This window comes from Astyanax mexicanus, unplaced genomic scaffold (assembly GCF_023375975.1).
Source record: "Astyanax mexicanus isolate ESR-SI-001 unplaced genomic scaffold, AstMex3_surface scaffold_31, whole genome shotgun sequence".
Taxonomy (NCBI): Eukaryota; Metazoa; Chordata; class Actinopteri; order Characiformes; family Acestrorhamphidae; genus Astyanax; species Astyanax mexicanus.
Genome location: NW_026040041.1, coordinates 739,364 through 763,170, shown reverse-complemented (window position 1 = coordinate 763,170; position 23,807 = coordinate 739,364). Strand labels below are relative to the sequence as shown.

The 23,807-nt window shown below is 46.4% G+C and overlaps 49 non-coding genes across 49 annotated transcripts; 25 read left to right on the top strand and 24 right to left on the bottom strand.

The window, feature by feature from the left end:
• Positions 1-3,463: 3,463 nt before the first annotated feature.
• trnaa-agc (transfer RNA alanine (anticodon AGC)) lies at positions 3,464-3,536 on the top strand. Its single transcript has one exon. It is a non-coding gene; the product is annotated as a tRNA-Ala (tRNA).
• A 680-nt stretch (positions 3,537-4,216) lies between these two features.
• On the top strand, positions 4,217-4,288 carry trnag-ucc (transfer RNA glycine (anticodon UCC)). The gene has a single exon. It is a non-coding gene; the product is annotated as a tRNA-Gly (tRNA).
• A 418-nt stretch (positions 4,289-4,706) lies between these two features.
• trnaa-agc (transfer RNA alanine (anticodon AGC)) lies at positions 4,707-4,779 on the top strand. The gene has a single exon. It is a non-coding gene; the product is annotated as a tRNA-Ala (tRNA).
• A 161-nt stretch (positions 4,780-4,940) lies between these two features.
• trnai-aau (transfer RNA isoleucine (anticodon AAU)) lies at positions 4,941-5,014 on the bottom strand. The gene has a single exon. It is a non-coding gene; the product is annotated as a tRNA-Ile (tRNA).
• A 935-nt stretch (positions 5,015-5,949) lies between these two features.
• Positions 5,950-6,022, top strand: trnaa-agc (transfer RNA alanine (anticodon AGC)). The gene has a single exon. It is a non-coding gene; the product is annotated as a tRNA-Ala (tRNA).
• A 162-nt stretch (positions 6,023-6,184) lies between these two features.
• On the bottom strand, positions 6,185-6,258 carry trnai-aau (transfer RNA isoleucine (anticodon AAU)). The gene has a single exon. It is a non-coding gene; the product is annotated as a tRNA-Ile (tRNA).
• A 254-nt stretch (positions 6,259-6,512) lies between these two features.
• trnav-uac (transfer RNA valine (anticodon UAC)) lies at positions 6,513-6,585 on the bottom strand. Its single transcript has one exon. It is a non-coding gene; the product is annotated as a tRNA-Val (tRNA).
• A 120-nt stretch (positions 6,586-6,705) lies between these two features.
• trnag-ucc (transfer RNA glycine (anticodon UCC)) lies at positions 6,706-6,777 on the top strand. The gene has a single exon. It is a non-coding gene; the product is annotated as a tRNA-Gly (tRNA).
• A 418-nt stretch (positions 6,778-7,195) lies between these two features.
• On the top strand, positions 7,196-7,268 carry trnaa-agc (transfer RNA alanine (anticodon AGC)). Its single transcript has one exon. It is a non-coding gene; the product is annotated as a tRNA-Ala (tRNA).
• A 161-nt stretch (positions 7,269-7,429) lies between these two features.
• trnai-aau (transfer RNA isoleucine (anticodon AAU)) lies at positions 7,430-7,503 on the bottom strand. Its single transcript has one exon. It is a non-coding gene; the product is annotated as a tRNA-Ile (tRNA).
• Positions 7,504-7,757: 254 nt separating this feature from the next.
• Positions 7,758-7,830, bottom strand: trnav-uac (transfer RNA valine (anticodon UAC)). Its single transcript has one exon. It is a non-coding gene; the product is annotated as a tRNA-Val (tRNA).
• Positions 7,831-7,950: 120 nt separating this feature from the next.
• Positions 7,951-8,022, top strand: trnag-ucc (transfer RNA glycine (anticodon UCC)). Its single transcript has one exon. It is a non-coding gene; the product is annotated as a tRNA-Gly (tRNA).
• Positions 8,023-8,440: 418 nt separating this feature from the next.
• On the top strand, positions 8,441-8,513 carry trnaa-agc (transfer RNA alanine (anticodon AGC)). The gene has a single exon. It is a non-coding gene; the product is annotated as a tRNA-Ala (tRNA).
• A 488-nt stretch (positions 8,514-9,001) lies between these two features.
• On the bottom strand, positions 9,002-9,074 carry trnav-uac (transfer RNA valine (anticodon UAC)). The gene has a single exon. It is a non-coding gene; the product is annotated as a tRNA-Val (tRNA).
• A 271-nt stretch (positions 9,075-9,345) lies between these two features.
• Positions 9,346-9,417, bottom strand: trnad-guc (transfer RNA aspartic acid (anticodon GUC)). The gene has a single exon. It is a non-coding gene; the product is annotated as a tRNA-Asp (tRNA).
• A 267-nt stretch (positions 9,418-9,684) lies between these two features.
• Positions 9,685-9,757, top strand: trnaa-agc (transfer RNA alanine (anticodon AGC)). Its single transcript has one exon. It is a non-coding gene; the product is annotated as a tRNA-Ala (tRNA).
• Positions 9,758-9,918: 161 nt separating this feature from the next.
• On the bottom strand, positions 9,919-9,992 carry trnai-aau (transfer RNA isoleucine (anticodon AAU)). Its single transcript has one exon. It is a non-coding gene; the product is annotated as a tRNA-Ile (tRNA).
• A 445-nt stretch (positions 9,993-10,437) lies between these two features.
• Positions 10,438-10,509, top strand: trnag-ucc (transfer RNA glycine (anticodon UCC)). The gene has a single exon. It is a non-coding gene; the product is annotated as a tRNA-Gly (tRNA).
• Positions 10,510-10,588: 79 nt separating this feature from the next.
• On the bottom strand, positions 10,589-10,660 carry trnad-guc (transfer RNA aspartic acid (anticodon GUC)). The gene has a single exon. It is a non-coding gene; the product is annotated as a tRNA-Asp (tRNA).
• A 500-nt stretch (positions 10,661-11,160) lies between these two features.
• trnai-aau (transfer RNA isoleucine (anticodon AAU)) lies at positions 11,161-11,234 on the bottom strand. The gene has a single exon. It is a non-coding gene; the product is annotated as a tRNA-Ile (tRNA).
• A 252-nt stretch (positions 11,235-11,486) lies between these two features.
• Positions 11,487-11,559, bottom strand: trnav-uac (transfer RNA valine (anticodon UAC)). The gene has a single exon. It is a non-coding gene; the product is annotated as a tRNA-Val (tRNA).
• A 611-nt stretch (positions 11,560-12,170) lies between these two features.
• Positions 12,171-12,243, top strand: trnaa-agc (transfer RNA alanine (anticodon AGC)). Its single transcript has one exon. It is a non-coding gene; the product is annotated as a tRNA-Ala (tRNA).
• Positions 12,244-12,404: 161 nt separating this feature from the next.
• On the bottom strand, positions 12,405-12,478 carry trnai-aau (transfer RNA isoleucine (anticodon AAU)). The gene has a single exon. It is a non-coding gene; the product is annotated as a tRNA-Ile (tRNA).
• Positions 12,479-12,731: 253 nt separating this feature from the next.
• On the bottom strand, positions 12,732-12,804 carry trnav-uac (transfer RNA valine (anticodon UAC)). Its single transcript has one exon. It is a non-coding gene; the product is annotated as a tRNA-Val (tRNA).
• Positions 12,805-13,075: 271 nt separating this feature from the next.
• On the bottom strand, positions 13,076-13,147 carry trnad-guc (transfer RNA aspartic acid (anticodon GUC)). The gene has a single exon. It is a non-coding gene; the product is annotated as a tRNA-Asp (tRNA).
• Positions 13,148-13,414: 267 nt separating this feature from the next.
• Positions 13,415-13,487, top strand: trnaa-agc (transfer RNA alanine (anticodon AGC)). The gene has a single exon. It is a non-coding gene; the product is annotated as a tRNA-Ala (tRNA).
• Positions 13,488-14,168: 681 nt separating this feature from the next.
• On the top strand, positions 14,169-14,240 carry trnag-ucc (transfer RNA glycine (anticodon UCC)). Its single transcript has one exon. It is a non-coding gene; the product is annotated as a tRNA-Gly (tRNA).
• Positions 14,241-14,319: 79 nt separating this feature from the next.
• Positions 14,320-14,391, bottom strand: trnad-guc (transfer RNA aspartic acid (anticodon GUC)). The gene has a single exon. It is a non-coding gene; the product is annotated as a tRNA-Asp (tRNA).
• A 267-nt stretch (positions 14,392-14,658) lies between these two features.
• trnaa-agc (transfer RNA alanine (anticodon AGC)) lies at positions 14,659-14,731 on the top strand. Its single transcript has one exon. It is a non-coding gene; the product is annotated as a tRNA-Ala (tRNA).
• Positions 14,732-14,892: 161 nt separating this feature from the next.
• On the bottom strand, positions 14,893-14,966 carry trnai-aau (transfer RNA isoleucine (anticodon AAU)). Its single transcript has one exon. It is a non-coding gene; the product is annotated as a tRNA-Ile (tRNA).
• A 936-nt stretch (positions 14,967-15,902) lies between these two features.
• trnaa-agc (transfer RNA alanine (anticodon AGC)) lies at positions 15,903-15,975 on the top strand. The gene has a single exon. It is a non-coding gene; the product is annotated as a tRNA-Ala (tRNA).
• A 488-nt stretch (positions 15,976-16,463) lies between these two features.
• On the bottom strand, positions 16,464-16,536 carry trnag-ucc (transfer RNA glycine (anticodon UCC)). The gene has a single exon. It is a non-coding gene; the product is annotated as a tRNA-Gly (tRNA).
• A 120-nt stretch (positions 16,537-16,656) lies between these two features.
• Positions 16,657-16,728, top strand: trnag-ucc (transfer RNA glycine (anticodon UCC)). The gene has a single exon. It is a non-coding gene; the product is annotated as a tRNA-Gly (tRNA).
• Positions 16,729-16,807: 79 nt separating this feature from the next.
• trnad-guc (transfer RNA aspartic acid (anticodon GUC)) lies at positions 16,808-16,879 on the bottom strand. The gene has a single exon. It is a non-coding gene; the product is annotated as a tRNA-Asp (tRNA).
• A 267-nt stretch (positions 16,880-17,146) lies between these two features.
• On the top strand, positions 17,147-17,219 carry trnaa-agc (transfer RNA alanine (anticodon AGC)). The gene has a single exon. It is a non-coding gene; the product is annotated as a tRNA-Ala (tRNA).
• A 161-nt stretch (positions 17,220-17,380) lies between these two features.
• On the bottom strand, positions 17,381-17,454 carry trnai-aau (transfer RNA isoleucine (anticodon AAU)). The gene has a single exon. It is a non-coding gene; the product is annotated as a tRNA-Ile (tRNA).
• Positions 17,455-17,900: 446 nt separating this feature from the next.
• trnag-ucc (transfer RNA glycine (anticodon UCC)) lies at positions 17,901-17,972 on the top strand. The gene has a single exon. It is a non-coding gene; the product is annotated as a tRNA-Gly (tRNA).
• Positions 17,973-18,051: 79 nt separating this feature from the next.
• On the bottom strand, positions 18,052-18,123 carry trnad-guc (transfer RNA aspartic acid (anticodon GUC)). The gene has a single exon. It is a non-coding gene; the product is annotated as a tRNA-Asp (tRNA).
• Positions 18,124-19,136: 1,013 nt separating this feature from the next.
• trnag-ucc (transfer RNA glycine (anticodon UCC)) lies at positions 19,137-19,208 on the top strand. Its single transcript has one exon. It is a non-coding gene; the product is annotated as a tRNA-Gly (tRNA).
• Positions 19,209-19,626: 418 nt separating this feature from the next.
• On the top strand, positions 19,627-19,699 carry trnaa-agc (transfer RNA alanine (anticodon AGC)). The gene has a single exon. It is a non-coding gene; the product is annotated as a tRNA-Ala (tRNA).
• Positions 19,700-20,182: 483 nt separating this feature from the next.
• Positions 20,183-20,255, bottom strand: trnav-uac (transfer RNA valine (anticodon UAC)). The gene has a single exon. It is a non-coding gene; the product is annotated as a tRNA-Val (tRNA).
• Positions 20,256-20,375: 120 nt separating this feature from the next.
• On the top strand, positions 20,376-20,447 carry trnag-ucc (transfer RNA glycine (anticodon UCC)). The gene has a single exon. It is a non-coding gene; the product is annotated as a tRNA-Gly (tRNA).
• A 418-nt stretch (positions 20,448-20,865) lies between these two features.
• On the top strand, positions 20,866-20,938 carry trnaa-agc (transfer RNA alanine (anticodon AGC)). Its single transcript has one exon. It is a non-coding gene; the product is annotated as a tRNA-Ala (tRNA).
• Positions 20,939-22,108: 1,170 nt separating this feature from the next.
• trnaa-agc (transfer RNA alanine (anticodon AGC)) lies at positions 22,109-22,181 on the top strand. The gene has a single exon. It is a non-coding gene; the product is annotated as a tRNA-Ala (tRNA).
• Positions 22,182-22,343: 162 nt separating this feature from the next.
• trnai-aau (transfer RNA isoleucine (anticodon AAU)) lies at positions 22,344-22,417 on the bottom strand. Its single transcript has one exon. It is a non-coding gene; the product is annotated as a tRNA-Ile (tRNA).
• Positions 22,418-22,671: 254 nt separating this feature from the next.
• Positions 22,672-22,744, bottom strand: trnav-uac (transfer RNA valine (anticodon UAC)). Its single transcript has one exon. It is a non-coding gene; the product is annotated as a tRNA-Val (tRNA).
• A 120-nt stretch (positions 22,745-22,864) lies between these two features.
• trnag-ucc (transfer RNA glycine (anticodon UCC)) lies at positions 22,865-22,936 on the top strand. Its single transcript has one exon. It is a non-coding gene; the product is annotated as a tRNA-Gly (tRNA).
• Positions 22,937-23,354: 418 nt separating this feature from the next.
• Positions 23,355-23,427, top strand: trnaa-agc (transfer RNA alanine (anticodon AGC)). The gene has a single exon. It is a non-coding gene; the product is annotated as a tRNA-Ala (tRNA).
• Positions 23,428-23,588: 161 nt separating this feature from the next.
• On the bottom strand, positions 23,589-23,662 carry trnai-aau (transfer RNA isoleucine (anticodon AAU)). Its single transcript has one exon. It is a non-coding gene; the product is annotated as a tRNA-Ile (tRNA).
• Positions 23,663-23,807: the final 145 nt, after the last annotated feature.

The window sequence follows — 23,807 nt, the reverse complement described above, 5'->3', positions numbered from 1 at the left end:
CTTAAAGATTGAGACTGTGTCTGAGTCCCGAACATATTCGGGGAGAATATTCCAGAGTTGAGGCGCTTTATAAGAGAAAGCTCTTCCTCCTGCAGAGCTCCTCTGAATTTTAGGCACTACTAATAAACCAGCACCCTGAGATCTGAGTAATCGCGGTGGTTCATAACAGGAGATGAGGTCTTGTAAATACTCAGGAGCGAGTCCGTGTAGGGCTTTATACGTTAACAGGAGAATTTTATAGTCTATGCGGAATTTGACTGGAAGCCAGTGCAGTGCTGATAGTACTGGACTAATATGGTCAAATTTTCTAGTTTTAGTAAGGACCCTGGCTGCAGCATTTTGAACTAGCTGAAGTTTATTTAAGTTACTGCCGGAACATCCAGACAGTAGCGCATTACAATAATCTAGCCTTGAGGTAATAAAGGCATGTACTAATTTTTCTGCGTCATGCAGTGATAGGGCATTTCTTAGCTTGGCGATGTTACGGAGGTGTAGAAAAGCTGTTCTAGTAACATTAGATATGTGTTTATCGAATGCTAGATCTGAATCTATGATAACTCCAAGGTTTTTAGCTGCTGAACCAGGGGTGGCTGAGAAGTCAGCCAGATTTAGCATTAAGTCTGATAATTTATTTCTAGCAGCTTTGGGGCCTAATAGGAGAACTTCTGTTTTATCACTATTTAATAGGAGGAAGTTGTGCGACATCCATGATTTTACATCTTCTACACAATCCTCGATTTTCTTTAATCTCACTCTGTCATCAGGTTTGGCTGATATGAAGAGCTGCGTGTCATCCGCATAACAATGAAAATTCACATTGTGTTTTCTAATATCTTTGCCCAGTGGGAGCATATATAATGTAAATAATAACGGTCCTAATATAGAGCCTTGTGGAATTCCATATCTTACCTTGGTATAACTGGAAGACATATCATTTATCCTCACAAACTGATAGCGATCGGTTAAGTACGATTTAAACCATGCTAAGGCAGTTCCGGTTACACCGACCATGTTCTCTAGTCTTTCTAAAAGGATAGTATGATCTATTGTATCAAAGGCTGCGCTCAGATCGAGAAGTACGAGTAAGGAAACACAGCCTTGGTCGGCGGCTATAAGTAGATCGTTTGTTATTCTAACTAAAGCTGTCTCAGTGCTATGATAAGGCCTAAATCCAGATTGAAATTTTTCATAGATCTGGTTTCTTTGCAGGTAAGAGCAAAGTTGTTGGGCTACAGCTTTTTCTAAAATCTTAGAAATAAACGGTAAGTTTGAAATAGGTCTATAGTTAGACAGTACACTAGGATCAAGATTTGGTTTCTTGATCAGAGGTTTAATTACAGCTGTTTTAAAGGCTTTGGGTACATGGCCCAGGGCGAGCGATGAGTTTACTATCATTAACAGAGGTTTAATTATATCTGGCAGTACCTGTTTTAGTAATTTTGTGGGAACAGCATCAAGTGTGCAGGTTGTGCTGTTTGAAGAGGAGATAATTTTCTCTAGTTCTAGCTGTGGAAGTGGGTTAAAGACTTCCAACCTAACTTCAGTAACAGAGTTTTGTTCTAGATCAGCCAGACCAGATGACAGAGAGGATGTAATATTTATCTGTTTAATTTTATCCCGAATGTTTTCAATTTTACTATTGAAGAAGTCCATAAAATCGTTGCTGGTGTAAATGGCTGGAATCTGAGGTTCAGTACCTGCCTGGTTTTTAGTTAATTTGGAAATAACACTAAAGAGAACTCTAGGATTATTTTTATTTATCTCGATCTGTGAGGCCAGATATGCTGAGCGGGCTTTATTAAGTTCTTTTCTATATTTAACAAGACTGTCTTTCCACGCAGAGTGAAACACTTCCAGTTTAGTTGATCGATATTTACGCTCTAAATTTCGTACTAACTGCTTTAAGGTACGAGTTTGATCATTGTACCACGGTGCGAGCTTTTTCTGTCTCTCTATTTTGTGTTTAAGGGGTGCTACAACATCTAAGGTAGAGCGAAAGGTATTTTCTAAACCTTCGGTTAGTTTGTCTAGTTCTACTGGGTCTACAGGAGAGTACATTAGAGTTGATAAGTCTGGAAGCTTATCTGTAAATTGTTGGGCTGTAAAAGGCGTAATTGAACGTTTTACAGAGTAGCTAGGGGATGTACGTATATTATGACTGAGATGTAATTTAAATGAAATAAGGTAATGATCTGAAATTGCGGAGGTTTGAGAACGAATATTCGGGTTATCTATGCTCACACCCAGGGTCAAAACTAAATCCAGAGTATGATTACAGTAATGAGTAGGTCCTGTTATATTTTGAATAATACCAACTGAGTCTAAAATCGATGTGAATGCCTTTTTTAATGGATCATCCAATTTTTCGAAATGAATGTTGAAGTCTCCAACTATAATCACTTTATCATTACTTACTGCTAAGTCTGTGACAAAATCACTAAATTCTTTTAAAAATTCTAAATAGGGCCCTGGTGGTCTGTAGATGTTTATTAAAGAAAATGCATTCTTTTTTGTAACTGGATTAATTATACTGGTGTAAAGAAGCTCAAAAGAAGTAAAATTTTCATAGTGTTTCTGATTGCTAACTAAGGTACTTTGGAAAAGTATGCAGACCCCACCTCCTCTACCGGACAATCTCGGATTGTGTATATAATTATAGCCTGCAGGGGTGGCTTCATTTAATGCTACATATTCATTTGGCCTAATCCAGGTTTCTGTCAGACACAGAACATCGAATTTCTGATCAGTTATCATTTCATTCACTAGAACTGCTTTTGAATTTAGAGATCTGATATTAAGTAAACCAATCTTTAGGCTTGAAATGTTAGTACTACAGTCTGGATATGATTGTTTAATATAAGTTAAGTTATTTAGATTTACTGTTTTAGTTTTTTGATGTTTTTGTTTGACTCGGGGGACAGACACAGTCTGAATACATTGGTATCTAGGTAACGTCTCTTTGCAGCTCGCAGACGGTCGGTTAAGCCTCTCTGTCTGCGGCCTGGTCCCGGCTCTGGATTGTCAGCAGCTTCTAATACTACTCTGCCGACTAACTAAAAGACTATGAGCTATGCTGCATGAAAGTAAGGCAGCACCCTCCCGCGTGGGGTGGACACCATCCCTACCTAAAAGACCAGGCTTGCCCTCAAAGTGTAGCCAGTTATCTATAAAGCCCACATGATTTTCTGCACACCACTTGGACATCCAGCGGTTCAGCGAAGAAAGCCTGCTGTAAGCTTCATCACCTTCATCAGCTTCACAGAAGGTGTGTGTGTTCTTGTGCCTTTTTCATTAGGGAATGCATGGTGAGTGAGCTTGTCAGTGATGTGAAGTCCCAGAAACCTGAAACTGTGCATAGTTCTCCCTGTGCTACTGCTGAAGTGAGTCACCTCTGATCAACATGCTTCAGCCTTCTAAATGTTATGCTGTTGTCATGAGAGGCTAACAGCTCCTGTTTCTTCAAGGGGAATTAGCTCAAATGGTAGAGCGCTCGCTTAGCATGCGAGAGGTAGCGGGATCGATGCCCGCATTCTCCAACGAAGGTTTGGACTGTGTGAATGCCACTGAGAACAGCTTTAAAAACTATAAGTTTGAGTGTATAACTTCAGTGTACGTTATTTACCTGATTCACCATTTGCCTCTGCTTGACAGATGACCGTCTGAAAGCATGATATAGCAAAACAAAGAGAAGAACTTTTGGCCCGTATGGGGATCGAACCCTCGACCTTGGCGTTATTAGCACCACGCTCTAACCAACTGAGCTAACCGGCCCACAGTTGATAGCGGAACCCTTCAGGTATGACGGATGAATGTCCACCAGGTGTAATTGTTTTATTCTGTTTTTTCCATATCCGAAGGCAAGCGCAGAAGGCACAGCAACAGCACGGGGATGGCATGATTGCTTCCTGTGCTCGCAATTGTCTTAATAAGGCCTAACACAAAATATAGATTGTTCCCATCTACTAATGAGGTGTGATGACAGGCTTGCCCATAGTGTCAGACAAAAGACAAGAACTAAAGGCATGTTTCTGCCTGGTTTCGAACCCGGGACCTTTCGCGTGTAAGGCGAACGTGATGACCACTACACTACAGAAACCACAATTTTCCACCAAGCGTGCATGTGTCCCGCAGTGGAAATGACAGAGTTTGGTCATCTTTCCCAGGGGAAAATTTACACTGAGGGTCTTTCAGCAAAACAATGGTGTGCTTGTTTGTGGCGTTGGTGGTATAGTGGTGAGCATAGCTGCCTTCCAAGCAGTTGACCCGGGTTCGATTCCCGGCCAACGCATTGCCTTTAGCGCGTCGCATTTTGCTGATCCAAAACCTTTTCAGGTTTTTCGGCCGTAGGTTCAGAAAAAACATATTCTCTCCCCGTCGGAGAATCGAACCCCGGTCTTCCGCGTGACAGGCGGAGATACTGTCCACTATACTAACGAGGAAGCTGTGTGCAGCTGAATCTCTGCAACATGCAACAGGTAATACTGGCCCCTTCTCAATCTTCACAGAAGGTGTGTGTGTTCTTGTGCCTTTTTCATTAGGGAATGCATGGTGAGTGAGTTTGTCAGTGATGTGAAGTCCCAGAAACCTGAAACTGTGCATAGTTCTCCCTGTGCTACTGCTGAAGTGAGTCACCTCTGATCAACATGCTTCAGCCTTCTAAATGTTATGCTGTTGTCATGAGAGGCTAACAGCTCCTGTTTCTTCAAGGGGAATTAGCTCAAATGGTAGAGCGCTCGCTTAGCATGCGAGAGGTAGCGGGATCGATGCCCGCATTCTCCAACGAAGGTTTGGACTGTGTGAATGCCACTGAGAACAGCTTTAAAAACTATAAGTTTGAGTGTATAACTTCAGTGTACTTTATTTACCTGATTCACCATTTGCCTCTGCTTGACAGATGACCGTCTGAAAGCATGATATAGCAAAACAAAGAGAAGAACTTTTGGCCCGTACGGGGATCGAACCCGCGACCTTGGCGTTATTAGCACCACGCTCTAACCAACTGAGCTAACCGGCCCACAGTTGATAGCGAAACCCTTCAGGCATGACGGATGAATGTCCACCAGGTGTAATTGTTTTATTCTGTTTTTTCCACATCCGAAGGCAAGCGCAGAAGGCACAGCAACAGCACGGGGATGGCATGATTGCTTCCTGTGCTCGCAATTGTCTTAATAAGGCCTAACACAAAATATAGATTGTTCCCATCTACTAATGAGGTGTGATGACAGGCTTGCCCATAGTGTCAGACAAAAGACAAGAACTAAAGGCATGTTTCTGCCTGGTTTCGAACCCGGGACCTTTCGCGTGTAAGGCGAACGTGATGACCACTACACTACAGAAACCACAATTTTCCACCAAGCGTGCATGTGTCCCGCAGTGGAAATGACAGAGTTTGGTCATCTTTCCCAGGGGAAAATTTACACTGAGGGTCTTTCAGCAAAACAATGGTGTGCTTGTTTGTGGCGTTGGTGGTATTGTGGTGAGCATAGCTGCCTTCCAAGCAGTTGACCCGGGTTCGATTCCCGGCCAACGCATTGCCTTTAGCGCGTCGCACCTTGCTGATCCAAAACCTTTTCAGGTTTTTCGGCCGTAGGTTCAGAAAAAACATATTCTCTCCCCATCGGGGAATCGAACCCCGGTCTTCCGCGTGACAGGCGGAGATACTGTCCACTATACTAACGAGGAAGCTGTGTGCAGCTGAATCTCTGCAACATGCAACAGGTAATACTGGCCCCTTCTCAATCTTCACAGAAGGTGTGTGTGTTCTTGTGCCTTTTTCATTAGGGAATGCATGGTGAGTGAGCTTGTCAGTGATGTGAAGTCCCAGAAACCTGAAACTGTGCATAGTTCTCCCTGTGCTACTGCTGAAGTGAGTCACCTCTGATCAACATGCTTCAGCCTTCTAAATGTTATGCTGTTGTCATGAGAGGCTAACAGCTCCTGTTTCTTCAAGGGGAATTAGCTCAAATGGTAGAGCGCTCGCTTAGCATGCGAGAGGTAGCGGGATCGATGCCCGCATTCTCCAACGAAGGTTTTGACTGTGTGAATGCCACTGAGAACAGCTTTAAAAACTATAAGTTTGAGTGTATAACTTCAGTGTACGTTATTTACCTGATTCACCATTTGCCTCTGCTTGACAAGATGGCCGTCTGAAAGCATGATATAGCAAAACAAAGAGAAGAACTTTTGGCCCGTACGGGGATCGAACCCGCGACCTTGGCGTTATTAGCACCACGCTCTAACCAACTGAGCTAACCGGCCCACAGTTGATAGCGGAACCCTTCAGGCATGACGGATGAATGTCCACCAGGTGTAATTGTTTTATTCTGTTTTTTTTCCACATCCGAAGCCGAGCGCAGAAGGCACAACAACAGCACGGGGATGGCATGATTGCTTCCTGTGCTCGCAATTGTCTTAATAAGGCCTAACACAAAATATAGATTGTTCCCATCTACTAATGAGGTGTGATGACAGGCTTGCCCATAGTGTCAGACAAAAGACAAGAACTAAAGGCATGTTTCTGCCTGGTTTCGAACCAGGGACCTTTCGCGTGTAAGGCGAACGTGATGACCACTACACTACAGAAACCACAATTTTCCACCAAGCGTGCATGTGTCCCGCAGTGGAAATGACAGAGTTTGGTCATCTTTCCCAGGGGAAAATTTGCACTGAGGGTCTTTCAGCAAAACAATGGTGTGCTTGTTTGTGGCGTTGGTGGTATAGTGGTGAGCATAGCTGCCTTCCAAGCAGTTGACCCGGGTTCGATTCCCGGCCAACGCATTGCCTTTAGCGCGTCGCACCTTGCTGCTCCAAAACCGTTTCAGGTTTTTCGGCCGTAGGTTCAGAAAAAACATATTCTCTCCCCGTCGGGAAATCGAACCCCGGTCTTCCGCGTGACAGGCGGAGATACTGTCCACTATACTAACGAGGAAGCTGTGTGCAGCTGAATCTCTGCAACATGCAAATGGTAATACTGCCCCCTTCTCAATCTTCACAGAAGGTGTGTGTGTTCTTGTACCTTTTTCATTAGGGAATGCATGGTGAGTGAGCTTGTCAGTGATGTGAAGTCCCAGAAACCTGAAACTGTGCATAGTTCTCCCTGTGCTACTGCTGAAGTGAGTCACCTCTGATCAACATGCTTCAGCCTTCTAAATGTTATGCTGTTGTCATGAGAGGCTAACAGCTCCTGTTTCTTCAAGGGGAATTAGCTCAAATGGTAGAGCGCTCGCTTAGCATGCGAGAGGTAGCGGGATCGATGCCCGCATTCTCCAACGAAGGTTTTGACTGTGTGAATGCCACTGAGAACAGCTTTAAAAACTGTAAGTTTGAGTGTATAACTTCAGTGTACGTTATTTACCTGACTCACCATTTGCCTCTGCTTGACAGATGACCGTCTGAAAGCATGATATAGCAAAACAAAGAGAAGAACTTTTGGCCCGTACGGGAATCGAACCCGCGACCTTGGCGTTATTAGCACCACGCTCTAACCAACTGAGCTAACCGGCCCACAGTTGATAGCGGAACCCTTCAGGCATGACGGATGAATGTCCACCAGGTGTAATTGTTTTATTCTGTTTTTTTTCCACATCCGAAGCCGAGCGCAGAAGGCACAACAACAGCACGGGGATGGCATGATTGCTTCCTGTGCTCGCAATTGTCTTAATAAGGCCTAACACAAAATATAGATTGTTCCCATCTACTAATGAGGTGTGATGACAGGCTTGCCCATAGTGTCAGACAAAAGACAAGAACTAAAGGCATGTTTCTGCCTGGTTTCGAACCAGGGACCTTTCGCGTGTAAGGCGAACGTGATGACCACTACACTACAGAAACCACAATTTTCCACCAAGCGTGCATGTGTCCCGCAGTGGAAATGACAGAGTTTGGTCATCTTTCCCAGGGGAAAATTTGCACTGAGGGTCTTTCAGCAAAACAATGGTGTGCTTGTTTGTGGCGTTGGTGGTATAGTGGTGAGCATAGCTGCCTTCCAAGCAGTTGACCCGGGTTCGATTCCCGGCCAACGCATTGCCTTTAGCGCGTCGCACCTTGCTGCTCCAAAACCGTTTCAGGTTTTTCGGCCGTAGGTTCAGAAAAAACATATTCTCTCCCCGTCGGGAAATCGAACCCCGGTCTTCCGCGTGACAGGCGGAGATACTGTCCACTATACTAACGAGGAAGCTGTGTGCAGCTGAATCTCTGCAACATGCAAATGGTAATACTGCCCCCTTCTCAATCTTCACAGAAGGTGTGTGTGTTCTTGTACCTTTTTCATTAGGGAATGCATGGTGAGTGAGCTTGTCAGTGATGTGAAGTCCCAGAAACCTGAAACTGTGCATAGTTCTCCCTGTGCTACTGCTGAAGTGAGTCACCTCTGATCAACATGCTTCAGCCTTCTAAATGTTATGCTGTTGTCATGAGAGGCTAACAGCTCCTGTTTCTTCAAGGGGAATTAGCTCAAATGGTAGAGCGCTCGCTTAGCATGCGAGAGGTAGCGGGATCGATGCCCGCATTCTCCAACGAAGGTTTGGACTGTGTGAATGCCACTGAGAACAGCTTTAAAAACTATAAGTTTGAGTATATAACTTCAGTGTACGTTATTTACCTGATTCACCATTTGCCTCTGCTTGACAGATGACCGTCTGAAAGCATGATATAGCAAAACAAAGAGAAGAACTTTTGGCCCGTACGGGGATCGAACCCGCGACCTTGGCGTTATTAGCACCATGCTCTAACCAACTGAGCTAACCGGCCCACAGTTGATAGCGGAACCCTTCAGGCATGACGGATGAATGTCCACCAGGTGTAATTGTTTTATTCTGTTTTTTTCCACATCCGAAGGCAAGCGCAGAAGGCACAACAACAGCACGGGGATGGCATGATTGCTTCCTGTGCTCGCAATTGTCTTAATAAGGCCTAACACAAAATATAGATTGTTCCCATCTACTAATGAGGTGTGATGACAGGCTTGCCCATAGTGTCAGACAAAAGACAAGAACTAAAGGCATGTTTCTGCCTGGTTTCGAACCAGGGACCTTTCGCGTGTAAGGCGAACGTGATGACCACTACACTACAGAAACCACAATTTTCCACCAAGCGTGCATGTGTCCCGCAGTGGAAATGACAGAGTTTGGTCATCTTTCCCAGGGGAAAATTTACACTGAGGGTCTTTCAGCAAAACAATGGTGTGCTTTTTTGTGGCGTTGGTGGTATAGTGGTGAGCATAGCTGCCTTCCAAGCAGTTGACCCGGGTTCAATTCCCGGCCAACGCATTGCCTTTAGCGCGTCGCACCTTGCTGATCCAAAACCTTTTCAGGTTTTTCGGCCGTAGGTTCAGAAAAAACATATTCTCTCCCCGTCGGGGAATCGAACCCCGGTCTTCCGCGTGACAGGCGGAGATACTGTCCACTATACTAACGAGGAAGCTGTGTGCAGCTGAATCTCTGCAACATGCAACAGGTAATACTGGCCCCTTCTCAATCTTCACAGAAGGTGTGTGTGTTCTTGTGCCTTTTTCATTAGGGAATGCATGGTGAGTGAGCTTGTCAGTGATGTGAAGTCCCAGAAACCTGAAACTGTGCATAGTTCTCCCTGTGCTACTGCTGAAGTGAGTCACCTCTGATCAACATGCTTCAGCCTTCTAAATGTTATGCTGTTGTCATGAGAGGCTAACAGCTCCTGTTTCTTCAAGGGGAATTAGCTCAAATGGTAGAGCGCTCGCTTAGCATGCGAGAGGTAGCGGGATCGATGCCCGCATTCTCCAACGAAGGTTTTGACTGTGTGAATGCCACTGAGAACAGCTTTAAAAACTGTAAGTTTGAGTGTATAACTTCAGTGTACGTTATTTACCTGACTCACCATTTGCCTCTGCTTGACAGATGACCGTCTGAAAGCATGATATAGCAAAACAAAGAGAAGAACTTTTGGCCCGTACGGGGATCGAACCCGCGACCTTGGCGTTATTAGCACCACGCTCTAACCAACTGAGCTAACCGGCCCACAGTTGATAGCAGAACCCTTCAGGCATGACGGATGAATGTCCACCAGGTGTAATTGTTTTATTCTGTTTTTTCCACATCCGAAGCCAAGCGCAGAAGGCACAACAACAGCACGGGGATGGCATGATTGCTTCCTGTGCTCGCAATTGTCTTAATAAGGCCTAACACAAAATATAGATTGTTCCCATCTACTAATGAGGTGTGATGACAGGCTTTGCCATAGTGTCAGACAAAAGACAAGAACTAAAGGCATGTTTCTGCCTGGTTTCGAGCCAGGGACCTTTCGCGTGTAAGGCGAACGTAATGACCACTACACTACAGAAACCACAATTTTCCACCAAGCGTGCATGTGTCCCGCAGTGGAAATGACAGAGTTTGGTCATCTTTCCCAGGGGAAAATTTGCACTGAGGGTCTTTCAGCAAAACAATGGTGTCCTTGTTTGTGGCGTTGGTGGTATAGTGGTGAGCATAGCTGCCTTCCAAGCAGTTGACCCGGGTTCGATTCCCGGCCAACGCATTGCCTTTAGCGCGTCGCACCTTGCTGCTCCAAAACCGTTTCAGGTTTTTCGGCCGTAGGTTCAGAAAAAACATATTCTCTCCCCGTCGGGGAATCGAACCCCGGTCTTCCGCGTGACAGGCGGAGATACTGTCCACTATACTAACGAGGAAGCTGTGTGCAGCTGAATCTCTGCAACATGCAAATGGTAATACTGCCCCCTTCTCAATCTTCACAGAAGGTGTGTGTGTTCTTGTACCTTTTTCATTAGGGAATGCATGGTGAGTGAGCTTGTCAGTGATGTGAAGTCCCAGAAACCTGAAACTGTGCATAGTTCTCCCTGTGCTACTGCTGAAGTGAGTCACCTCTGATCAACATGCTTCAGCCTTCTAAATGTTATGCTGTTGTCATGAGAGGCTAACAGCTCCTGTTTCTTCAAGGGGAATTAGCTCAAATGGTAGAGCGCTCGCTTAGCATGCGAGAGGTAGCGGATCGATGCCTGCATTCTCCAACGAAGGTTTTGACTGTGTGAATGCCACTGAGAACAGCTTTAAAAACTATAAGTTTGAGTGTATAACTTCAGTGTACGTTATTTACCTGATTCACCATTTGCCTCTGCTTGACAGATGACCGTCTGAAAGCATGATATAGCAAAACAAAGAGAAGAACTTTTGGCCCGTACGGGGATCGAACCCGCGACCTTGGCGTTATTAGCACCACGCTCTAACCAACTGAGCTAACCGGCCCACAGTTGATAGCGGAACCCTTCAGGCATGACGGATGAATGTCCACCAGGTGTAATTGTTTTATTCTGTTTTTTCCACATCCGAAGGCAAGCGCAGAAGGCACAGCAACAGCACGGGGATGGCATGATTGCTTCCTGTGCTCGCAATTGTCTTAATAAGGCCTAACACAAAATATAGATTGTTCCCATCTACTAATGAGGTGTGATGACAGGCTTGCCCATAGTGTCAGACAAAAGACAAGAACTAAAGGCATGTTTCTGCCTGGTTTCGAACCAGGGACCTTTCGCGTGTAAGGCGAACGTGATGACCACTACACTACAGAAACCACAATTTTCCACCAAGCGTGCATGTGTCCCGCAGTGGAAATGACAGAGTTTGGTCATCTTTCCCAGGGGAAAATTTGCACTGAGGGTCTTTCAGCAAAACAATGGTGTGCTTGTTTGTGGCGTTGGTGGTATAGTGGTGAGCATAGCTGCCTTCCAAGCAGTTGACCCGGGTTCGATTCCCGGCCAATGCATTGCATTTAGCACGTCGCACCTTGCTGCTCCAAAACCTTTATCAGGTTTTTCGGCCGTAGGTTCAGAAAAAACATACTCTCTCCCCGCCGGGGAATCGAACCCCGGTCTTCCGCGTGACAGGCGGAGATACTGTCCACTATACTAACGAGGAAGCTGTGTGCAGCTGAATCTCTGCAACATGCAACAGGTAATACTGGCCCCTTCTCAATCTTCACAGAAGGTGTGTGTGTTCTTGTGCCTTTTTCATTAGGGAATGCATGGTGAGTGAGCTTGTCAGTGATGTGAAGTCCCAGAAACCTGAAACTGTGCATAGTTCTCCCTGTGCTACTGCTGAAGTGAGTCACCTCTGATCAACATGCTTCAGCCTTCTAAATGTTATGCTGTTGTCATGAGAGGCTAACAGCTCCTGTTTCTTCAAGGGGAATTAGCTCAAATGGTAGAGCGCTCGCTTAGCATGCGAGAGGTAGCGGGATCGATGCCCGCATTCTCCAACGAAGGTTTTGACTGTGTGAATGCCACTGAGAACAGCTTTAAAAACTATAAGTTTGAGTATATAACTTCAGTGTACGTTATTTACCTGATTCACCATTTGCCTCTGCTTGACAGATGACCGTCTGAAAGCATGATATAGCAAAACAAAGAGAAGAACTTTTGGCCCGTACGGGGATCGAACCCGCGACCTTGGCGTTATTAGCACCACGCTCTAACCAACTGAGCTAACCGGCCCAAAGTTGATAGGGGAACCCTTCAGGCATGACGGATGAATATCCACCAGGTGTAATTGTTTTATTCTGTTTTTTTCCACATCCGAAGGCAAGCGCAGAAGGCACAACAACAGCACGGGGATGGCATGATTGCTTCCTGTGCTCGCAATTGTCTTAATAAGGCCTAACACAAAATATAGATTGTTCCCATCTACTAATGAGGTGTGATGACAGGCTTGCCCATAGTGTCAGACAAAAGACAAGAACTAAAGGCATGTTTCTGCCTGGTTTCGAACCAGGGACCTTTCGCGTGTAAGGCGAACGTGATGACCACTACACTACAGAAACCACAATTTTCCACCAAGCGTGCATGTGTCCCGCAGTGGAAATGACAGAGTTTGGTCATCTTTCCCAGGGGAAAATTTACACTGAGGGTCTTTCAGCAAAACAATGGTGTGCTTTTTTGTGGCGTTGGTGGTATAGTGGTGAGCATAGCTGCCTTCCAAGCAGTTGACCCGGGTTCAATTCCCGGCCAACGCATTGCCTTTAGCGCGTCGCACCTTGCTGATCCAAAACCGTTTCAGGTTTTTCGGCCGTAGGTTCAGAAAAAACATATTCTCTCCCCGTCGGGGAATCGAACCCCGGTCTTCCGCGTGACAGGCGGAGATACTGTCCACTATACTAACGAGGAAGCTGTGTGCAGCTGAAGCTCTGCAACATGCAACAGGTAATACTGGCCCCTTCTCAATCTTCACAGAAGGTGTGTGTGTTCTTGTGCCTTTTTCATTAGGGAATGCATGGTGAGTGAGCTTGTCAGTGATGTGAAGTCCCAGAAACCTGAAACTGTGCATAGTTCTCCCTGTGCTACTGCTGAAGTGAGTCACCTCTGATCAACATGCTTCAGCCTTCTAAATGTTATGCTGTTGTCATGAGAGGCTAACAGCTCCTGTCTCTTCAAGGGGAATTAGCTCAAATGGTAGAGCGCTCGCTTAGCATGCGAGAGGTAGCGGGATCGATGCCCGCATTCTCCAACGAAGGTTTTGACTGTGTGAATGCCACTGAGAACAGCTTTAAAAACTATAAGTTTGAGTGTATAACTTCAGTGTACGTTATTTACCTGATTCACCATTTGCCTCTGCTTGACAGATGACCGTCTGAAAGCATGATATAGCAAAACAAAGAGAAGAATTTTTTGCCCGTACGGGGATCGAACCCGCGACCTTGGCGTTATTAGCACCACGCTCTAACCAACTGAGCTAACCGGCCCACAGTTGAAAGCAGAACCCTTCAGGCATGACGGATGAATGTCCACCAGGTGTAATTGTTTTATTCTGTTTTTTTCCACATCCGAAGCCAAGCGCAGAAGGCACAACAACAGCACGGGGATGGCATGATTGCTTCCTGTGCTCGCAATTGTCTTAATAAGGCCTAACACAAAATATAGATTGTTCCCATCTACTAATGAGGTGTGATGACAGGCTTGCCCATAGTGTCAGACAAAAGACAAGAACTAAAGGCATGTTTCTGCCTGGTTTCGAGCCAGGGACCTTTCGCGTGTAAGGCGAACGTAATGACCACTACACTACAGAAACCACAATTTTCCACCAAGCGTGCATGTGTCCCGCAGTGGAAATGACAGAGTTTGGTCATCTTTCCCAAGGGAAAATTTGCACTGAGGGTCTTTCAGCAAAACAATGGTGTCCTTGTTTGTGGCGTTGGTGGTATAGTGGTGAGCATAGCTGCCTTCCAAGCAGTTGACCCGGGTTCGATTCCCGGCCAACGCATTGCCTTTAGCGCGTCGCACCTTGCTGCTCCAAAACCGTTTCAGGTTTTTCGGCCCTAGGTTCAGAAAAAACATATTCTCTCCCCGTCGGGGAATCGAACCCCGGTCTTCCGCGTGACAGGCGGAGATACTGTCCACTATACTAACGAGGAAGCTGTGTGCAGCTGAATCTCTGCAACATGCAACAGGTAATACTGGCCCCTTCTCAATCTTCACAGAAGGTGTGTGTGTTCTTGTGCCTTTTTCATTAGGGAATGCATGGTGAGTGAGCTTGTCAGTGATGTGAAGTCCCAGAAACCTGAAACTGTGCATAGTTCTCCCTGTGCTACTGCTGAAGTGAGTCACCTCTGATCAACATGCTTCAGCCTTCTAAATGTTATGCTGTTGTCATGAGAGGCTAACAGCTCCTGTTTCTTCAAGGGGAATTAGCTCAAATGGTAGAGCGCTCGCTTAGCATGCGAGAGGTAGCGGGATCGATGCCCGCATTCTCCAACGAAGGTTTTGACTGTGTGAATGCCACTGAGAACAGCTTTAAAAACTATAAGTTTGAGTGTATAACTTCAGTGTACGTTATTTACCTGATTCACCATTTGCCTCTGCTTGACAGATGACCGTCTGAAAGCATGATATAGCAAAACAAAGAGAAGAACTTTTGGCCCGTACGGGGATCGAACCCGCGACCTTGGCGTTATTAGCACCACGCTCTAACCAACTGAGCTAACCGGCCCACTGTTGATAGCGGAAGCCTTCAGGCATGACGGATGAATGTCCACCAGGTGTAATTGTTTTATTCTGTTTTTTTCCACATCCGAAGGCAAGCGCAGAAGGCACAACAACAGCACGGGGATGGCATGATTGCTTCCTGTGCTCGCAATTGTCTTAATAAGGCCTAACACAAAATATAGATTGTTCCCATCTACTAATGAGGTGTGATGACAGGCTTGCCCATAGTGTCAGACAAAAGACAAGAACTAAAGGCATGTTTCTGCCTGGTTTCGAACCAGGGACCTTTCGCGTGTAAGGCAAACGTGATGACCACTACACTACAGAAACCACAATTTTCCACCAAGCGTGCATGTGTCCCGCAGTGGAAATGACAGAGTTTGGTCATCTTTCCCAGGGGAAAATTTGCACTGAGGGTCTTTCAGCAAAACAATGGTGTGCTTGTTTGTGGCGTTGGTGGTATAGTGGTGAGCATAGCTGCCTTCCAAGCAGTTGACCTGGGTTCGATTCCCGGCCAACGCATTGCCTTTAGCGCGTCGCACCTTGCTGCTCCAAAACCGTTTCAGGTTTTTCGGCCGTAGGTTCAGAAAAAACATATTCTCTCCCCATCGGGGAATCGAACCCCGGTCTTCCGCGTGACAGGCGGAGATACTGTCCACTATACTAACGAGGAAGCTGTGTGCAGCTGAAGCTCTGCAACATGCAACAGGTAATACTGGCCCCTTCTCAATCTTCACAGAAGGTGTGTGTGTTCTTGTGCCTTTTTCATTAGGGAATGCATGGTGAGTGAGCTTGTCAGTGATGTGAAGTCCCAGAAACCTGAAACTGTGCATAGTTCTCCCTGTGCTACTGCTGAAGTGAGTCACCTCTGATCAACATGCTTCAGCCTTCTAAATGTTATGCTGTTGTCATGAGAGGCTAACAGCTCCTGTTTCTTCAAGGGGAATTAGCTCAAATGGTAGAGCGCTCGCTTAGCATGCGAGAGGTAGCGGGATCGATGCCCGCATTCTCCAACGAAGGTTTTGACTGTGTGAATGCCACTGAGAACAGCTTTAAAAACTATAAGTTTGAGTGTATAACTTCAGTGTACGTTATTTACCTGATTCACCATTTGCCTCTGCTTGACAGATGACCGTCTGAAAGCATGATATAGCAAAACAAAGAGAAGAACTTTTGGCCCGTACGGGGATCGAACGCGCGACCTTGGCGTTATTAGCACCACGCTCTAACCAACTGAGCTAACCGGCCCACAGTTGAAAGCGGAACCCTTCAGGCATGACGGATGAATGTCCACCAGGTGTAATTGTTTTATTCTGTTTTTTTCCACATCCGACGCCAAGCGCAGAAGGCACAACAACAGCACGGGGATGGCATGATTGCTTCCTGTGCTCGCAATTGTCTTAATAAGGCCTAACACAAAATATAGATTGTTCCCATCTACTAATGAGGTGTGATGACAGGCTTGCCCATAGTGTCAGACAAAAGACAAGAACTAAAGGCATGTTTCTGCCTGGTTTCGAACCAGGGACCTTTCGCGTGGAAGGCGAACATGATGACCACTACACTACAGAAACCACAATTTTCCACCAAGCGTGCATGTGTCCCGCAGTGGAAATGACAGAGTTTGGTCATCTTTCCCAGGGGAAAATTTACACTGAGGGTCTTTCAGCAAAACAATGGTGTGCTTGTTTGTGGCGTTGGTGGTATAGTGGTGAGCATAGCTGCCTTCCAAGCAGTTGACCCGGGTTCGATTCCCGGCCAACGCATTTCCTTTAGCGCGTCGCACCTTGCTGCTCCAAAACCGTTTCAGGTTTTTCGGCCGTAGGTTCAGAAAAAACATATTCTCTCCCCGTCGGGGAATCGAACCCCGGTCTTCCGCGTGACAGGCGGAGATACTGTCCACTATACTAACGAGGAAGCTGTGTGCAGCTGAATCTCTGCAACATGCAACAGGTAATACTGGCCCCTTCTCAATCTTCACAGAAGGTGTGTGTGTTCTTGTGCCTTTTTCATTAGGGAATGCATGGTGAGTGAGCTTGTCAGTGATGTGAAGTCCCAGAAACCTGAAACTGTGCATAGTTCTCCCTGTGCTACTGCTGAAGTGAGTCACCTCTGATCAACATGCTTCAGCCTTCTAAATGTTATGCTGTTGTCATGAGAGGCTAACAGCTCCTGTTTCTTCAAGGGGAATTAGCTCAAATGGTAGAGCGCTCGCTTAGCATGCGAGAGGTAGCGGGATCGATGCCCGCATTCTCCAACGAAGGTTTTGACTGTGTGAATGCCACTGAGAACAGCTTTAAAAACTATAAGTTTGAGTGTATAACTTCAGTGTACGTTATTTACCTGACTCACCATTTGCCTCTGCTTGACAGATGACCGTCTGAAAGCATGATATAGCAAAACAAAGTGAAGAATTTTTGGCCAGTACGGGGATCGAACCCGCGACCTTGGCGTTATTAGCACCACGCTCTAACCAACTGAGCTAACCGGCCCACAGTTGAAAGCGGAACCCTTCAGGCATGACGGATGAATGTCCACCAGGTGTAATTGTTTTATTCTGTTTTTTTCCACATCCGAAGGCAAGCGCAGAAGGCACAACAACAGCACGGGGATGGCATGATTGCTTCCTGTGCTCGCAATTGTCTTAATAAGGCCTAACACAAAATATAGATTGTTCCCATCTACTAATGAGGTGTGATGACAGGCTTGCCCATAGTGTCAGACAAAAGACAAGAACTAAAGGCATGTTTCTGCTTGGTTTCGAACCCGGGACCTTTCGCGTGTAAGGCGAACGTGATGACCACTACACTACAGAAACCACAATTTTCCACCAAGCGTGCATGTGTCCCGCAGTGGAAATGACAGAGTTTGGTCATCTTTCCCAGGGGAAAATTTACACTGAGGGTCTTTCAGCAAAACAATGGTGTGCTTGTTTGTGGCGTTGGTGGTATAGTGGTGAGCATAGCTGCCTTCCAAGCAGTTGACCCGGGTTCGATTCCCGGCCAACGCATTGCCTTTAGCGCGTCGCACCTTGCTGATCCAAAACCTTTTCAGGTTTTTCGGCCGTAGGTTCAGAAAAAACATATTCTCTCCCCGTCGGGGAATCGAACCCCGGTCTTCCGCGTGACAGGCGGAGATACTGTCCACTATACTAACGAGGAAGCTGTGTGCAGCTGAATCTCTGCAACATGCAACAGGTAATACTGGCCCCTTCTCAATCTTCACAGAAGGTGTGTGTGTTCTTGTGCCTTTTTCATTAGGGAATGCATGGTGAGTGAGCTTGTCAGTGATGTGAAGTCCCAGAAACCTGAAACTGTGCATAGTTCTCCATGTGATACTGCTGAAGTGAGTCACCTCTGATCAACATGCTTCAGCCTTCTAAATGTTATGCTGTTGTCATGAGAGGATAACAGCTCCTGTTTCTTCAAGGGGAATTAGCTCAAATGGTAGAGCGCTCGCTTAGAGAGGTAGCGGGATCGATGCCCGCATTCTCCAACGAAGGTTTTGACTGTGTGAATGCCACTGAGAACAGCTTTAAAAACTAAGTTTGAGTGTATAACTTCAGTGTACGTTATTTACCTGATTCACCATTTGCCTCTGCTTGACAGATGACCGTCTGAAAGCATGATATAGCAAAACAAAGAGAAGAATTTTTGGCCCGTACGGGGATCGAACCCGCCACCTTGGCGTTATTAGCACCACGCTCTAACCAACTGAGCTAACCGGCCCACAGTTGAAAGCGGAACCCTTCAGGCATGACGGATGAATGTCCACCAGGTGTAATTGTTTTATTCTGTTTTTTTCCACATCCGAAGCCAAGCGCAGAAGGCACAACAACAGCACGGGGATGGCATGATTGCTTCCTGTGCTCGCAATTGTCTTAATAAGGCCTAACACAAAATATAGATTGTTCCCATCTACTAATGAGGTGTGATGACAGGCTTGCCCATAGTGTCAGACAAAAGACAAGAACTAAAGGCATGTTTCTGCCTGGTTTCGAACCAGGGACCTTTCACGTGTAAGGCGAACGTGATGACCACTACACTACAGAAACCACAATTTTCCACCAAGCGTGCATGTGTCCCGCAGTGGAAATGACAGAGTTTGGTCATCTTTCCCAGGGGAAAATTTGCACTGAGGGTCTTTCAGCAAAACAATGGTGTGCTTGTTTGTGGCGTTGGTGGTATAGTGGTGAGCATAGCTGCCTTCCAAGCAGTTGACCCGGGTTCGATTCCCGGCCAACGCATTGCCTTTAGCACGTCGCACCTTGCTGATCCAAAACCTTTTCAGGTTTTTCGGCCGTAGGTTCAGAAAAAACATATTCTCTCCCCGTCGGGGGATCGAACCCCGGTCTTCCGCGTGACAGGCGGAGATACTGTCCACTATACTAACGAGGAAGCTGTGTGCAGCTGAATCTCTGCAACATGCAACAGGTAATACTGGCCCCTTCTCAATCTTCACAGAAGGTGTGTGTGTTCTTGTGCCTTTTTCATTAGGGAATGCATGGTGAGTGAGCTTGTCAGTGATGTGAAGTCCCAGAAACCTGAAACTGTGCATAGTTCTCCCTGTGCTACTGCTGAAGTGAGTCACCTCTGATCAACATGCTTCAGCCTTCTAAATGTTATGCTGTTGTCATGAGAGGCTAACAGCTCCTGTTTCTTCAAGGGGAATTAGCTCAAATGGTAGAGCGCTCGCTTAGCATGCGAGAGGTAGCGGGATCGATGCCCGCATTCTCCAACGAAGGTTTTGACTGTGTGAATGCCACTGAGAACAGCTTTAAAAACTAAGTTTGAGTGTATAACTTCAGTGTACGTTATTTACCTGATTCACCATTTGCCTCTGCTTGACAGATGACCGTCTGAAAGCATGATATAGCAAAACAAAGAGAAGAATTTTTGGCCCGTACGGGGATCGAACCCGCCACCTTGGCGTTATTAGCACCACGCTCTAACCAACTGAGCTAACCGGCCCACAGTTGATAGCAGAACCCTTCAGGCATGACGGATGAATGTCCACCAGGTGTAATTGTTTTATTCTGTTTTTTTCCACATCCGAAGCCAAGCGCAGAAGGCACAACAGCACGGGGATGGCATGATTGCTTCCTGTGCTCGCAATTGTCTTAATAAGGCCTAACACAAAATATAGATTGTTCCCATCTACTAATGAGGTGTGATGACAGGCTTGCCCATAGTGTCAGACAAAAGACAAGAACTAAAGGCATGTTTCTGCCTGGTTTCGAACCAGGGACCTTTCGCGTGTAAGGCGAACGTGATGACCACTACACTACAGAAACCACAATTTTCCACCAAGCGTGCATGTGTCCCGCAGTGGAAATGACAGAGTTTGGTCATCTTTCCCAGGGGAAAATTTGCACTGAGGGTCTTTCAGCAAAACAATGGTGTGCTTGTTTGTGGCGTTGGTGGTATAGTGGTGAGCATAGCTGCCTTCCAAGCAGTTGACCCGGGTTCGATTCCCGGCCAACGCATTGCCTTTAGCACGTCGCACCTTGCTGATCCAAAACCTTTTCAGGTTTTTCGGCCGTAGGTTCAGAAAAAACATATTCTCTCCCCGTCGGGGGATCGAACCCCGGTCTTCCGCATGACAGGCGGAGATACTGTCCACTATACTAACGAGGAAGCTGTGTGCAGCTGAATCTCTGCAACATGCAACAGGAAATACTGGCCCCTTCTCAATCTTCACAGAAGGTGTGTGTGTTCTTGTGCCTTTTTCATTAGGGAATGCATGGTGAGTGAGCTTGTCAGTGATGTGAAGTCCCAGAAACCTGAAACTGTGCATAGTTCTCCCTGTGCTACTGCTGAAGTGAGTCACCTCTGATCAACATGCTTCAGCCTTCTAAATGTTATGCTGTTGTCATGAGAGGCTAACAGCTCCTGTTTCTTCAAGGGGAATTAGCTCAAATGGTAGAGCGCTCGCTTAGCATGCGAGAGGTAGCGGGATCGATGCCCGCATTCTCCAACGAAGGTTTGGACTGTGTGAATGCCACTGAGAACAGCTTTAAAAACTATAAGTTTGAGTGTATAACTTCAGTGTACGTTATTTACCTGATTCACCATTTGCCTCTGCTTGACAGATGACCGTCTGAAAGCATGATATAGCAAAACAAAGAGAAGAACTTTTGGCCCGTATGGGGATCGAACCCTCGACCTTGGCGTTATTAGCACCACGCTCTAACCAACTGAGCTAACCGGCCCACAGTTGATAGCGGAACCCTTCAGGTATGACGGATGAATGTCCACCAGGTGTAATTGTTTTATTCTGTTTTTTCCATATCCGAAGGCAAGCGCAGAAGGCACAGCAACAGCACGGGGATGGCATGATTGCTTCCTGTGCTCGCAATTGTCTTAATAAGGCCTAACACAAAATATAGATTGTTCCCATCTACTAATGAGGTGTGATGACAGGCTTGCCCATAGTGTCAGACAAAAGACAAGAACTAAAGGCATGTTTCTGCCTGGTTTCGAACCCGGGACCTTTCGCGTGTAAGGCGAACGTGATGACCACTACACTACAGAAACCACAATTTTCCACCAAGCGTGCATGTGTCCCGCAGTGGAAATGACAGAGTTTGGTCATCTTTCCCAGGGGAAAATTTACACTGAGGGTCTTTCAGCAAAACAATGGTGTGCTTGTTTGTGGCGTTGGTGGTATTGTGGTGAGCATAGCTGCCTTCCAAGCAGTTGACCCGGGTTCGATTCCCGGCCAACGCATTGCCTTTAGCGCGTCGCACCTTGCTGATCCAAAACCTTTTCAGGTTTTTCGGCCGTAGGTTCAGAAAAAACATATTCTCTCCCCATCGGGGAATCGAACCCCGGTCTTCCGCGTGACAGGCGGAGATACTGTCCACTATACTAACGAGGAAGCTGTGTGCAGCAGAATCTCTGCAACATGCAACAGGTAATACTGGCCCCTTCTCAATCTTCACAGAAGGTGTGTGTGTTCTTGTGCCTTTTTCATTAGGGAATGCATGGTGAGTGAGCTTGTCAGTGATGTGAAGTCCCAGAAACCTGAAACTGTGCATAGTTCTCCCTGTGCTACTGCTGAAGTGAGTCACCTCTGATCAACATGCTTCAGCCTTCTAAATGTTATGCTGTTGTCATGAGAGGCTAACAGCTCCTGTTTCTTCAAGGGGAATTAGCTCAAATGGTAGAGCGCTCGCTTAGCATGCGAGAGGTAGCGGGATCGATGCCCGCATTCTCCAACGAAGGTTTTGACTGTGTGAATGCCACTGAGAACAGCTTTAAAAACTATAAGTTTGAGTGTATAACTTCAGTGTACGTTATTTACCTGATTCACCATTTGCCTCTGCTTGACAAGATGGCCGTCTGAAAGCATGATATAGCAAAACAAAGAGAAGAACTTTTGGCCCGTACGGGGATCGAACCCGCGACCTTGGCGTTATTAGCACCACGCTCTAACCAACTGAGCTAACCGGCCCACAGTTGATAGCGGAACCCTTCAGGCATGACGGATGAATGTCCACCAGGTGTAATTGTTTTATTCTGTTTTTTTTCCACATCCGAAGCCGAGCGCAGAAGGCACAACAACAGCACGGGGATGGCATGATTGCTTCCTGTGCTCGCAATTGTCTTAATAAGGCCTAACACAAAATATAGATTGTTCCCATCTACTAATGAGGTGTGATGACAGGCTTGCCCATAGTGTCAGACAAAAGACAAGAACTAAAGGCATGTTTCTGCCTGGTTTCGAACCAGGGACCTTTCGCGTGTAAGGCGAACGTGATGACCACTACACTACAGAAACCACAATTTTCCACCAAGCGTGCATGTGTCCCGCAGTGGAAATGACAGAGTTTGGTCATCTTTCCCAGGGGAAAATTTGCACTGAGGGTCTTTCAGCAAAACAATGGTGTGCTTGTTTGTGGCGTTGGTGGTATAGTGGTGAGCATAGCTGCCTTCCAAGCAGTTGACCCGGGTTCGATTCCCGGCCAACGCATTGCCTTTAGCGCGTCGCACCTTGCTGCTCCAAAACCGTTTCAGGTTTTTCGGCCGTAGGTTCAGAAAAAACATATTCTCTCCCCGTCGGGAAATCGAACCCCGGTCTTCCGCGTGACAGGCGGAGATACTGTCCACTATACTAACGAGGAAGCTGTGTGCAGCTGAATCTCTGCAACATGCAAATGGTAATACTGCCCCCTTCTCAATCTTCACAGAAGGTGTGTGTGTTCTTGTACCTTTTTCATTAGGGAATGCATGGTGAGTGAGCTTGTCAGTGATGTGAAGTCCCAGAAACCTGAAACTGTGCATAGTTCTCCCTGTGCTACTGCTGAAGTGAGTCACCTCTGATCAACATGCTTCAGCCTTCTAAATGTTATGCTGTTGTCATGAGAGGCTAACAGCTCCTGTTTCTTCAAGGGGAATTAGCTCAAATGGTAGAGCGCTCGCTTAGCATGCGAGAGGTAGCGGGATCGATGCCCGCATTCTCCAACGAAGGTTTTGACTGTGTGAATGCCACTGAGAACAGCTTTAAAAACTGTAAGTTTGAGTGTATAACTTCAGTGTACGTTATTTACCTGACTCACCATTTGCCTCTGCTTGACAGATGACCGTCTGAAAGCATGATATAGCAAAACAAAGAGAAGAACTTTTGGCCCGTACGGGAATCGAACCCGCGACCTTGGCGTTATTAGCACCACGCTCTAACCAACTGAGCTAACCGGCCCACAGTTGATAGCGGAACCCTTCAGGCATGACGGATGAATGTCCACCAGGTGTAATTGTTTTATTCTGTTTTTTTTCCACATCCGAAGCCGAGCGCAGAAGGCACAACAACAGCACGGGGATGGCATGATTGCTTCCTGTGCTCG